Below are 13,130 nucleotides of genomic sequence, written 5' to 3' on the forward strand. Positions count from 1 at the left end.
ACTTAGAGATTATTTGCTACCCATGCAGGAGTTTTGACTGGTTTGGTCATGTGCAGTTCTTATTTAAGCAACCATAGGTACTACAAATTTGTTATTGAAACAGCCATATCATGTCAAAAAGGCAGTATTTTATAGCACCCCTCTCCATCCTCCAGCTTTCTCATTCTCAGCACTCCTCTCCATCCTCCAGCTTTTGCATTCTTCCCACCGTCTCTTTCATGATATTCCCTGAGCCTTGATGATAAGCGTGGTGATATAAATGTCTCATTTCAGGCTGAGCATTGAGTCTCCCATTCTCAGTATTGTATGTATCTCTCCATTTGACCATTGTCCACTTCAAAATTTCTTCTCTGATCAAGGCCAAGAACAGCCCAGGTCAATGGGTTTACATATTTAGATGGCAACTTGACAGCTTGATTATTTTCTAAAACAGCAATAGCAGATTCTACTTCAGGACGTAGGACTTCCCCAGCCATTGACTTTCAGATAGGATTAGCGTTCAAAACATGAAACCCCATCCTTCAAAACAAAAGCAGTGCCAGGCAGTGGTGGCACATGCCTTTAATTCCAGCACTCTGGAGGCAGAGCCAGGTGGATCTCTGTGAGTTCGAGTCCAGCCTGGTCTACAGAGTGAATCACATCTTTTCCTGGAAGGTCCTATACTGTATGAGACCACTAGTTTTTTGTTTTTTTTTTTTTATTGTTGCTATTGCTGTTGTTTTAACTGTGCAGCTAGGATAGCACCTTCAATGCTATGAATTCAGATCAGCCAATCAAAAGTTTTCTGAACAGTTTGAGATTGGCTTGTCTATGTCTTGCAACAAGAGTTGATATGTCTTCAGCCTTAGTGTCTTAATATGTAGCTATGTTAGATAACCAAGGTCCATGGCTATATCCTGTGTTGTTTGGGGTATTTCTGTGGCCTCTGTGTCCAGTACCTCATAGTGAGGTATTCCATATTCACACTCCATTTTTTTTGTTTAACAATTCATGTGTTTTGAGAGCAGCATTGCCCACATTGGATAATTCCATTCAAAACTTTTGTTAAGTTATATTTGAAATTAACTCACCCACTAGTGTTTTTCCTTAAATAGTTTACTTCTTTTCTTTTAAGTGATTTTTGTTTCTTTGAAATTCTTATATAGTGTATTTTGATCACACTCACTCCACTACTCCAACCCAATCCTTTCAATTTATGCTCCTTTTCCTAGCTACTCAACTTTGCATTCCATTTTTGTCCCAAACCCACCAAGTACAATATTGCTGTCCACATTCTCTTGAATGCCTTACCTTTCCCTGGAGTGTGGTCAACCTACTAGTTGAAACACACTTAAAGAAAACTGACTTACCCTTTCCCAGCAGCTATTAATACTGAGACAATAGCTCCTTACATAGAGGTGAAACTCCATATGATCTCCCTTCTCTATGCTGGGGTTATGTCTGGCTTCAGTTTGCAGAGGGCTTGTGCATGCTGTCATACTCACCATGAGTTTACATATGTTCCTGCCCTGCTGTGTCTAGGAGACAGTTTCCTTATAGTCATTCACCTCCTCTGGCCCTTACAATATTTCCATTCCTTTTATCTCTGAGGCTTGGAAGGAGGGTTTGTGATATAGCTGTCTCCTTTAGGGCTGAGCTGTCCACAATCTCTTATTTCCTACACTTTGGCCTTTTGTGGGTCTTTGTGATAATTGACATCTACTTCAAAAAGAAATTTCCCTGAGAAAGTTTGAGAGATGTACCAATATATGATATAGAAATAAGTCATTAACAATCAGTTTAATACTATGCCAATTTAGTACAATAATTATAATAGGTTTTCCCTCGAAGCACATGACTACCTAGCCACAAGTTTTTACCCTGACACTGTGTCAGGAATACGTTATATATTATGGGTCTGGCTTTAAATCAAACCAGTAAGTAGTTAATTATTCCCATGATATTTATGCCACTATTACATAAGTGGGCACATTTTGCCAGCCTGGTTGCTATTGTAGCCTGCAGTAATCACATCTGGATGAAACTGATGACTACATTTCTCCTGTAGCATGCATAACACCTTCCAGAACGATGAAATCTAGCTTTTTCACAGATTGTTCATTTTGGTAAATCCACACCTCTCCATCTTCTCTATGTCTCTTCTCCATCTCCGTTCGACCCTTTCATCCTCGGAATTCCATACCTTCTGTCATTTTAAATATGTTCTGCAGTCCATCCACTTATTTTGTTTTAAGTTGGGTCAAGAGATACTAGGCTGCCATGTAGATTTTCTGTTTTTGTGTGTGTTTAAGATATGTCATTGTTTAAAATTTTAAATTATATGAGTGTATTATGTGAGGGACACTGGAGATGAAGAATATTATTAGCAGTATTTTGGGTACATACCCTGTCCTATTCCTTTGTAAACCCTTGGGAATGGCCTTGAGCAGATTGAAGATAACTTTCTTGGCTTTGAACACCAGCTACTTTTGTCTAGTGGTTAACCTTATTATGGATGTGAGATTTCTAGAACACCCTAGATTGTGTCTTCACATTCTTTCTCTCTAGCCTTAGCATCTGAAACTGTCTACAATGATAGTTATATTATGTATCATGACATTATTATGACACCAATAAGCTAAATTAAGAATATATGAAAAATTACTGATAACCTTAGAAATACAGTAATTTAAAAATATATGGTTAGTTAGTGGACAGCATCAGGAGGCGATAACAGCAATGCAATGGAAAGTTATTCAGTTAACCCTTGATACATATTCTACATTCCAGAGAATTGCTCCTTAGGGTATCATTCTACAAATTACAGAAATAACTTTGTAATTCTTGGAAAGCTCTCCCAACTGAGCTATCTCAGCACCTCTAGTCTGTAAATCTTAAGGAATCAAAGTTCAAGTGCTGTTGGAAGGATGTTTTAACATATAAATGAATTGAAGGTAATGGAAATAGCATCATATATGGATTTAAAAAGTTGGGCTGAGAATTCAAAAACAGCTAAGATGAAAGCAGTGTTGCTGGCTGCCTTAAGACAGGGCATGGAAATGTCTAGAAAGTGAACTAAAGTCATTTGTACTGTGAGTTTACACATGACTTCTTACAAGTACAAATTAGAGCAATAATGCTCATGATGGGTAATTTAAAAATTTTCTCATGGGTATGCAACCCACTCCTGTGATTTTCATTCCACAATTTCCTGCTCAAATATTTATAGCACACTTCCAAAAGCAAATGCTAGAATATTGAAACCCATAATGGTTCCTGTGACCCACATGCTGACAGATTTTTTCCCCCTTAAATGCATGTTTTTATCTGTCAAAAAGCCCACCCACAACCTTTCAAACTATCACTTAGCTATATATATATATGCATATTTAATTTATGATATTTTAGTTGTTTTTATTTAATGTACATGTGTGTTTGCCAACTGTGTACATTTGGTCTGTGTACCATGTGTGTACAATGCCCTTGAAGATTAGAAAAGGGCACTAGGACCCTTGGTGCTGGAGTTACAGGTGATTGTGAGTTGTTATGGGGATGCTGGAAACTGAACCGAGGTTCTCTGGAAGAACAACAAGTGCTCTTAGATACTGAAGCATGTCTCTAGAGCAGCAATCTTTGTAATGATGCAAAAATAATGCATTTACTTGAAGACTACAGTTCTTCGTCATTCTGCATCCTTTGCCCTTTCCAGCAAATCAGGATCCAAGAATAATCATGTAGAGTTTCTGCTTTTTTAATCAATGTTCACAGCTCAGGCAACAATGAATTTCTTATGTAGAAAGGCTAAATTAACCTGCTAAGGGTCATTTCTTTTCTCTATGGTTTCATTTCCTCGTTGTTGTACATAGTTCTAAATAGTTCTTTTTTAAATAGTGCCAACTATTTATCAATTTAAATCTTAAAGATGCATACATTACAAAACCATTACAGCATAATTTGAATCATAAAAATATAAATTTGTTGTTTTTATTGAAAATAATTTTTCATGCAGTATATCCTGATCATGGTTTCTCCTCTTCCAACTCCACCCAGATCCATCTACCCTCCCAATCCACTCAGAGCCACACATTCTTTTTCTTTGTTATTTTTTAAAAAATATTTTTATTGTTTTTTTCTCAAAGATACCAGATTTATTTCATATATATATATATTTAGTTTTGCTTCTACTGTCTCTGATTGACAATTTTTAAAACAGATATCTGTTAAATATTACATGCAAGGCCATGTACTACATGTTTCATATTCCAGACAGCTTTCACCTTTCCAGTATCCACACAGTTGAGGTTTGCTTTCTTTCTTTGACTTTACAAAGCATATCATGGATGTGTAAAAATGAACATTTGACAAGGTCACACAACTCATTATTGTTAGAACTAAAATAAAAATCAAGTACTTTATCCAAATTCTTTAATTTCTTTATCATAACGTACTTTTATTTTTCTCATGCAAAGGAATCCATCCAAGAAATCAGTCATTTCTAAAAGGATTTAACTCAGGATTGAGATTATGATGTAAGTTTTAAAAATAAAATTCATGTAATAAGACATTTTAGATAGGTGACATTTCCTGTGATGTCAGTTTATTAAACATGGCAATTGAGTAAGTCTGTCTATAACAGCAGTCATCTACTTGACTCCTATAAATAGTCTAGCATGTATAATTTTGTCACAGAGCTGAAATTACTTTTGTACAGGAGACTTAAAATTATATCGTATAAGCACAACTTTGCTTTAAGAAGCCTTAGTGACCTGAGACAGTAAAAAATCTAAATATAAAAATTGTGAATGAATTGTAAAATAATTTTTAGCATACTCACTCCATATTGCCAGAACATAATGGTTAAGTAATAAATATAACACTAAATAAATGAAGATGTTGATTTAAAATAAACCTTTATAGACTCTTCCTCATGTATGTGATCATTTATGAGTTGTTGCATATATATGCATGCATTTTATATATAAATGCAATATATATTCAAATAAACATATTTGACAAGTCAAAGAAAAACCAAATCCTTAATGGATAAATGAGAGTCAGTTTGGGGAAGTTGACCAGCTGTGGGCAGCTCTATTTAGAAGCGTAGTTCTCAGTATGGGGCATCTGTAGAAGTAAGCATAGCTCTGAGTATGGGGCATTTGTGGAAGTAATCATCTCTCTCAGTTTGGGGCACTTTTTACAGCCTGCCTACATGTCTTTCCTTGCTGTGATGTAACAAGACTGTGGCAGCGTAATCAATGTCCTCTAGTTTTGCAGACTTCAGTCCACTTGTAAATCCTACATTGTTTTTCTTTTGCTCCAATCATGGCTTACTGTTGGTTCTGTTACATGCAGAACATTATACAGCAATGAACCAATCATTTGGCCAAGAAACAAAGTGAAAGTCACATTAAACAAGTGCATCCAACTTAACAATAGGGATGTTTTCCTCAGAAGAAAGTTTCATTAGGACCCACAAGGATGTGTCATTTTCTACAGCCTTCAAGAAGAGTTGTATGATTAGATACTAATATAATAATTTGTGTGGATGGGTTATGTTATATAAATAAATTACTTTCACTGGGGTAAGACAATTGTGTGTTGACACGAAAGCATGTCATTCATTTGGCAAACCTTCAATGTCTGTGACAACTGCTGTCTTAGTCTGAAGACAGCTACTTCTGTTTGTTACTTTTGCACCATTTTGTCATTATCTTACTTAAAAAAATTCTATACAGTAAGTTCCAAAACTGGAATTTGGAACTTGCAAAGGAGACCCTCAGCAGTATAAATCGCCTTATGTGCTTCTGCCTGGCTTTGACATTGTAAATTAATATAAAAATCATTTTTTTTACCATTAGTCAGGATCTGTTGCCCTACTTTTGAAGTTGGTCTCCTGAGGATAATGGACATAATTGAAACTCCTGTAAAGTTTTCCATTTTAATGAAAATATTAAATGACTTGTGGAGTTGCATGGCAAATTTGCTGCCCTGATCTCAGAAGGCTGTCTCTGATTTCATTCTGCTGTTGACTCTTTTCTTCTCTACTTTTATATAGTTTATAAAAATAGTTACAGTGATTTGACTATGTTTTCAGATCATTGATTTCTAGGGTAATGTGGGTTTTTGTTTTATTTTCATAATTTTCTCTTTATAATTAAAAGTTAGAAAAGGGCACCATAGAGAATGGAAACAAAAATGTCCTGATTAATTCTGTGGTTTTGGTTTTCTGAGCTATAGATTAAATAAAGCAGTATAGGATGATACGCATGAAGCTACAAAGTCCTTTGTTTTTTGAAAAACTTCTAGTCATTAGTTTGAGACTATAAGTAACTGCAATTAAATCTTAAAATAGCTTTAAAGGTTTCTTGTTTAGAAAAATATTGACTAAAAATGGAAAATGATACTTTGCATGAAGTATGTGTGTTTATAATACAAAATTATTGTCACCGAGAACATTTCTTTCACTTGGAAATTAGAAAGCCTTTCCTAGGGCTTTTGGCATTTTATCATCAAATGATTTTTTAACACTTCTATGCCTTCATATTAACCTTTATCATACCTAAAAATAGAGAAGAGCACAAAAATGCTGCCATTGAATCTTTGAAGAAAGAATTTAATTCTGCTTTTTAATCTTCCACAACATGAAAGTTAATAGAGTGAAAATTCTAAGAAACTGTAACAGGTTAATGTATCTAAGGATACATAGGATGCAGTTCTAGAAGAAGAAAAAATGTCATGAACTCTGTTACTTTTAGTGTATTTATTTTTGTATCTTTCATTAATATAGTCATCCTTATGCTGTCTTTTTTAGCCTTTGAGACTTAATAGGTGGGCACTCCATGTTTCTACAGTGCCATGACTTGTGTTCACAGTGTATTTGCTAGGTCAGTTCTTGTAACAGTGTCCTCTTTTCACAGATAAACCACAAATCTACAGTAATCAGCTTGCTAAAGGTCACATGAGAATTTTTAGTGTAAATTTGATTTTGTGTTTCATAGATTCTCCGACTTGCTCTTAAACCCTAATTGGTCCACGTTTTCCACAGTGTCTTCAAATATAAACCACAGATGTAACTTTCTTCTGGTTTGTTTGATTTGAGAAGAGTAACCATCATTGCTTCCTTAGGAATGATTATGAGAGGTCATTCAGGCATCTTGGTTGACTTACTACATCAATGAAATAATACATTAGAAGTATTTTTCATAAACTTTAACAATAAAATATCAGTACCTACCTGATAGCAACCAAGAATACAACTGATAAAGATTAATCTCCTTTTCTTATCTCATGTCAATGTTTTCTGCTGAAAACCTCCTAGCTCCCCATTTTAGCAACTAGAACAATACCTGAAATGTAGTATGTGCTCAACTAAAATAAAAAAAGACCCATATGATTTGTAAAACACTATCATTGAATACTTTTTCTAGGATTATCTGAACTAAAGCTTTCAATTATCTACTTGGCATTTTTCTTATGTTTAGCTTATTTCTTTTGCTTTACTGAAAATATTAATACAAAATACTTGTGGATAGTGCATGGGCGTTTTTCTGTGTCAAGAGGGCATGTCTCTCCCATGATTTTCTCTCAGCCCTCGGCTTAGGAGCTGCACTGTAGATATATCATTGGGGTTTAGCATCCCACAGTCATTTAGTTCTCAGTGGTTCATTCCATTGTGAATCTCGGTTGTAGCCTCCATGCGGTACAAAAAGAAACTTCTTTGATAAGGAATGAGAGCTACACTCACTCATCTGTGTGCATAAGGACAGGTATTTAGAAGGCAGTTATAAATTTTATTAATTTAGGAAACTGGCAGTACTAGTTTATCATTCTAGTCCAGTCATTAATGTGGTTCATAGGTTTTCCAGATGACTAGGATTACTAATAGCTACTTTCCCTTGGTAGCTTGCACTTTCTTTTACTATGAGAACTAGTCCTCAGGGAGGTTTCCAGGTCGGTTGCAGCTCAATTCCTTGAAGCTTGCCATCCAAAGAGTTTGGTTTCTGCATCAATAGGGCCTGACCTTAAAATACCAGGAGGCAAAATGAGTTAAAAAACAGCACTAGTTTACATGCCAATGCGGACAGAGGAAATTCCACATAGTGCCACCCCTAGATGAAAATATATAGGAAGTCAATGAGAAAAAGATTAATTTCCCTCTAGGGATGAACTCCTACATAGATCCTACATAGATTAGTTGACCAAATGGTCAACTCTGAACACATGCTCATAAAAGATATATATGTGTGTGTGTGTTTGTGTGTATGTATGTATAAGATATGTATTACATATAACTGTAATAATTGAATAATTAAATAAGTGATAATGAATTTGAGAGAGGGAGAGAGGAGTTGAATGGTGAAGAATCAGGGCCTATGTAGATGTGGGTATAGTCCTCATTTATGAAAACTTCAGAATAAAAGAAATGTAACTATCATTAAAAATAGAACTAAAAAAACCATTCAAATTGTTTACTAAAACAGCCTTAAAACATAAATAAAAGAGACAATGATTCCTAATCTTGACTCTGCACTTGTACAATAGATTCATCACTTTATCAAAGAGACTTGAGGGAATTGGCGTGCCTTCAATAGAAGGACAAACAGAAGGTGCATTTGCCAAGTACAGGGCCCTCAACAAACACTGAGTCTGCTGGTGCCTTGGTCCTAGATTGCCCAGTCTCCAGTGCTGTGAATGTCTAAAGGCTTCCCAGTCTTAAGAACATTGTTACACACTGGCCTGAACTAAGACAGCAGTGTAAAAATTACACAAATATCTGTACTCCACATCTGAGAAGACCTAACCATTATTTCCTCAACTAATGATACAGAAGGAAAAAGAAGTTGCAATATAATAGCACATATGCCTTAGAGAGGTGGGTTTTAAGCTGTGTAGAATATGAAATTTTCACCATACTATTGCATCTAAAAAAAATTGGGAAAATGGTGAAGAATTGGCTTACTAAAAGTTGGCTACTTGTAGTTATTTATTCTTGACTTGATTACTTATTTTTTATTTTTCTTAAACCTTATATTCAAGAGATCACAGAAGCTGAGAAAAGAAAAATTCAAGAGGACAGGATGTCATTTGAGGAGAAAGTGAATACGACCAAGTTTCTTTTCCTTTCAGACAGATTTAAGATGGAATTCTCATAATATGCATGTACTAGATATAGTTCTCTAGAGTAACAAAACTTATAGAATGAATCTCTATCATCTATTTATTATCTATCTATCTATCTATCTATCTATCTGTCTGTCTATCTATCTATCTATCTATCTATCTATCTATCTATCTATCTATCTATCATCTATCTACCATACATATAAATAACTCTCATATATATATGACTTGTTGGAATGACTTACAGGGTGCAATTCATCTAATCCAACAATGGCTTTCTGTAAATGGAAAGTCTAAGAATCCAGTAGTTTTTCAGTACACAAGGCTGTATGTATCAGCTGATCTTCTGTATATGCTGGAATTCCAAAAAAAAGTGACTCCAATACCAGCAAAGAAATGGGTGTGCGGGCAATGTGAGGACAAGCAGGCAAGAAGACAAGCTTCCTTCTTCTATGTCCTTATGTAGACTTCCAGCAGATGATGTGGCCCAGATTAAGTGTGTATTCCTGCCTCAAGGTCTGTATTAAATCATCCCACCTCAAGATCTTTTTTCCTTTATTTTTTTATTAAGAATTTTTTTCATTCATTTTATACACTAATCAAAGATCTCTACCTCAAGATCTTGATCAGTGATTTGTGAATTTCTATTGCAAATGTCCAGACCAGAAGATGATTCACCTTCTCCAAACCAAGCAAAAATAATCTCTCACAGGTGTGTCCTCAATTTATAGATTGTAGTTCATTACAGATGTAGTCAAGTTGACAACCAATAATAGCCACCACAACACAAATATTATACCCATTTATAATTCACAATCCAGTGGTGTTTAATCTGTTCACAAAGCTATGGAGCAGACACGATCACTATCCTTTCTCTCCAAGGCAATCATGCGTCTACATTCTGTTTTGTTATGCTTTCTTATTCTGGGTATATTAAAAATATTATCTCTCACAGTAACACCATATATATGTGTATATATACATATATATACATATATATGTGTATATATATATATTGACCAATTCCTTTTCTCTGCCTGTACATCACTTTCCCACCAATACTCTTGTTAATCTTCATTTCACCATCTGCTTCTATGATGTAAATGTTTTAGATTTGACATATGAATGATGTTATACAATAAAAACATAACTGAGACACTGGCTTATGTTACTCAACATAGTGGTCCCCAAGGTCAACTCTAATGTCACAAATGACATGATTTTGCTCTTTTGATGGGAGAATAATATTCTGTTATTATGCATATCATATTTTCTTTATGCATTCTCACACTCGTGATCACTTTTTTTTCAGTTTTGGCTATAATGAATGATGTAGTAATATGCAAGGAAGCACAGATACTTTTGCAATGTATTTGTGTTGTTACTTCTGCACTCAGAAGAGGGAGTACTGGATCACATGGTTATGTCACATTCAAGCTTTGAGATGCTTCCATAATGCTTTTCATAATCACTCTACTCACTAGGACTCCTACCCACTGAGTGAAAGGGCTCCCTTTAGTAACTACCCTATAAATACTGACTATTTTATTTTGTACTTGTCAGGTTCTTTTTATTTTTCTTTCATGTTATGAATTGATCCAAAATACTTTTCTTATCGCTTACAACATCTTATGTTCCAAGCACACTGCTGTTTGTGCTGCTTAGGATCATATTTAAGATTTTTGTATCTTTATCTTTTCTTTCTTAGTGTTCTATATCTGATTTTGTTGCCCATCTGTTCTTATATTTTGTCCACTTGCTCTACTAAAGACTCAGCATAGTTATATTAAGTTTCATATCTGAGAATTAAAAAAAAATCTCTAAGTATTGCCTGAGCTTATGTTTTATGTCTCACTTTGTCTTTCAACTTTCCTTGTAAATTTCATTTCTTGATGCTAGGTTTTGAGCCTCAGGCCTTGTTTTATACCTGTTAGATAACAGGCCTGCCACTAAGTGCCCATACTTCTTAAAGATCTTAGTTCAAAACTGTGCATCCTTTAATATTCAAAAAAGAATAGATATAAATATGTCTTTACTGTGAGGTTTTATGATTATTGCTTAAGAGTTATACTGTATTTACTGTTTGTCATAGCTGTACAAGTCACAGATTAACATTTTATTAGTTCATTAGTTGTCCTTTATTTAAACCCAAATATTCTCTTCACTGTCTCTACTTTCATTTATTTAACTTTTCTTCAGTTTTTTAAGACACCAATCATTTTTTTTGGTTTTATTTCTTTCTAAACTTTTTTTAATTAAGAATTTTTTTTATTCATTCCACATACCAACCACAGATCCCCCTTCCTCCCTCTTCCAACTCCCCCCTCCCAGCCTTCCTCCCAAGTCCTTCCCCCATCCCCTCTTCTGAAAAGGTATGGCCTCTCATGGGAAGTCAGAGAGGAAAGTTCCCAGGAATCCACAGGGATGACCCCCAGCTTAGACTACTAGCAGTGGTGGAGGGGGTACCTAGCTGGCCTCCCCGGTGACTAGTACATTCTTAACTAAAGGTTGACACATGTAATTTTTTTCTGCTGTGTTCTTCATATCGTACAGGAACACTGGGACATGAAAGTAAGTTACAGGGAAATGGGGACATGGGAAATGTGTAGAAGACCTCTGTTGGGTTCACATGGTAAGTGAACCTGAACTTCAAGGATATGGCCTTCATATAAGTGTTCAGTTTAGAAGAATTTGCCCACTTTTCTTTGCTGGAAGCACACATGTTCTTTAATTTTGTTTAAATTTGCTGTTGTTCTCTGTTTCTTCCTGTGTCTTTCTTTACTGTAAGAACTTGTTAAAAGTCTCATGTTTGGAGTGTTCAAGCCTGGAGAATATTTTAGGTTGGCTCTTCCATGCTTTCACACATAGTGTCTCCAATGATGGTTCATTATCTGCAGTTTCTGCCATGGTCATTATTATCATGGAACTCCTTTTACTCTAGGTAAATGTGACTTTCTGTATTGACTTCTTTGTCTCTCTCTTTTGTGGCAATGGGTTGTCATATGACCTCACTCCTAAGAGCTATGTTCATGTTTTTCCTGTTGTGAATATGTGTGTGATGACTTCCAAGTTATTTATACAGTAGGATTGAATACTGGAAATTGAGAGTTAAGTATTTGAAATACACATTTTCAGTGGTATTTGTATTTATTTTGTCTCCCTTGTGACCTTTCATGTATTCATTAAATGAGTTGGCTTTTCTGTAGGATATTTAATTTGAAAACCAAATTTAGATTGAATATACAAGTTTGCACTTGTCTTAAATGTTCATATTCTTTCTCACTAAACTACAAATTTAAGGGCTATTATATCATGTACCTGGAAGGTAGTTGTATTATTTTGAAAACCTTTACTTCTAAGAATATAACTAAATTAAATTATTTTATTGCCTTTTATAAAATTAAAAAATATACATAGGATGGTAATATATCTCTTTCAGTATGCTATTTTTATAGAATGAGTATAAAGAAGTCATAACTGTAAATAACAGTAGGAAGCAATTTTCATCATATAAAACATTATACAGCTAGAGTTCATGAGTTCATGCTTACTTCCATTCATGGAAGGAACTATATACCATAGTTTAGACATTTTTGCAGGTTAAAATTTGACTGTGTTTAGGATGTGAGCCTATGTCTACTTCCTCTTTCAGCACTGGGACCCCATCTGGCCCAGACCTGTCCTATGCAGGTCCTGTGCATGTTGACACAATGTCTGTGAGTTCTTATATGCTTTGGCCCTGCTGTATTTAGAAGGCCATGGTTCTTCTATCCTCTTGCTGTCTTTTTTCCCTGCTAGCACTTACAATCTTTCTACCTCCTCTTCAGCAGAGTTCCCTGAGCCCTGAGGAATCACAAATAAAAATAATTAGTTTTTTCTAATGGAGTTTCACTTTGTATAGTAACCAAACTTAAGGGTAGGCTCTGTGCGCAGCAGTAGATGGCCAACACAAGACAAACTCAATGATATTTGCTAGGTTCTGTGTCTCATAATTTTGGCAGGAGTTATTTTTGTTTTTCCATTACTTTATG

At 35.0% G+C, this 13,130-nt stretch overlaps 1 protein-coding gene across 6 annotated transcripts in view; it reads left to right on the forward strand.

The window, feature by feature from the left end:
• Ccser1 (coiled-coil serine rich protein 1) overlaps window positions 1–13,130 on the forward strand; it is a 1,140,231-nt gene that overhangs the window by 940,113 nt on the left and 186,988 nt on the right. The gene's annotated exons all lie outside the window — the stretch shown is intronic.

This window comes from Peromyscus californicus, unplaced genomic scaffold (genome assembly GCF_007827085.1).
Source record: "Peromyscus californicus insignis strain IS unplaced genomic scaffold, ASM782708v3 Scaffold_6__1_contigs__length_162567912, whole genome shotgun sequence".
Classification (NCBI taxonomy): Eukaryota; Metazoa; Chordata; class Mammalia; order Rodentia; family Cricetidae; genus Peromyscus; species Peromyscus californicus.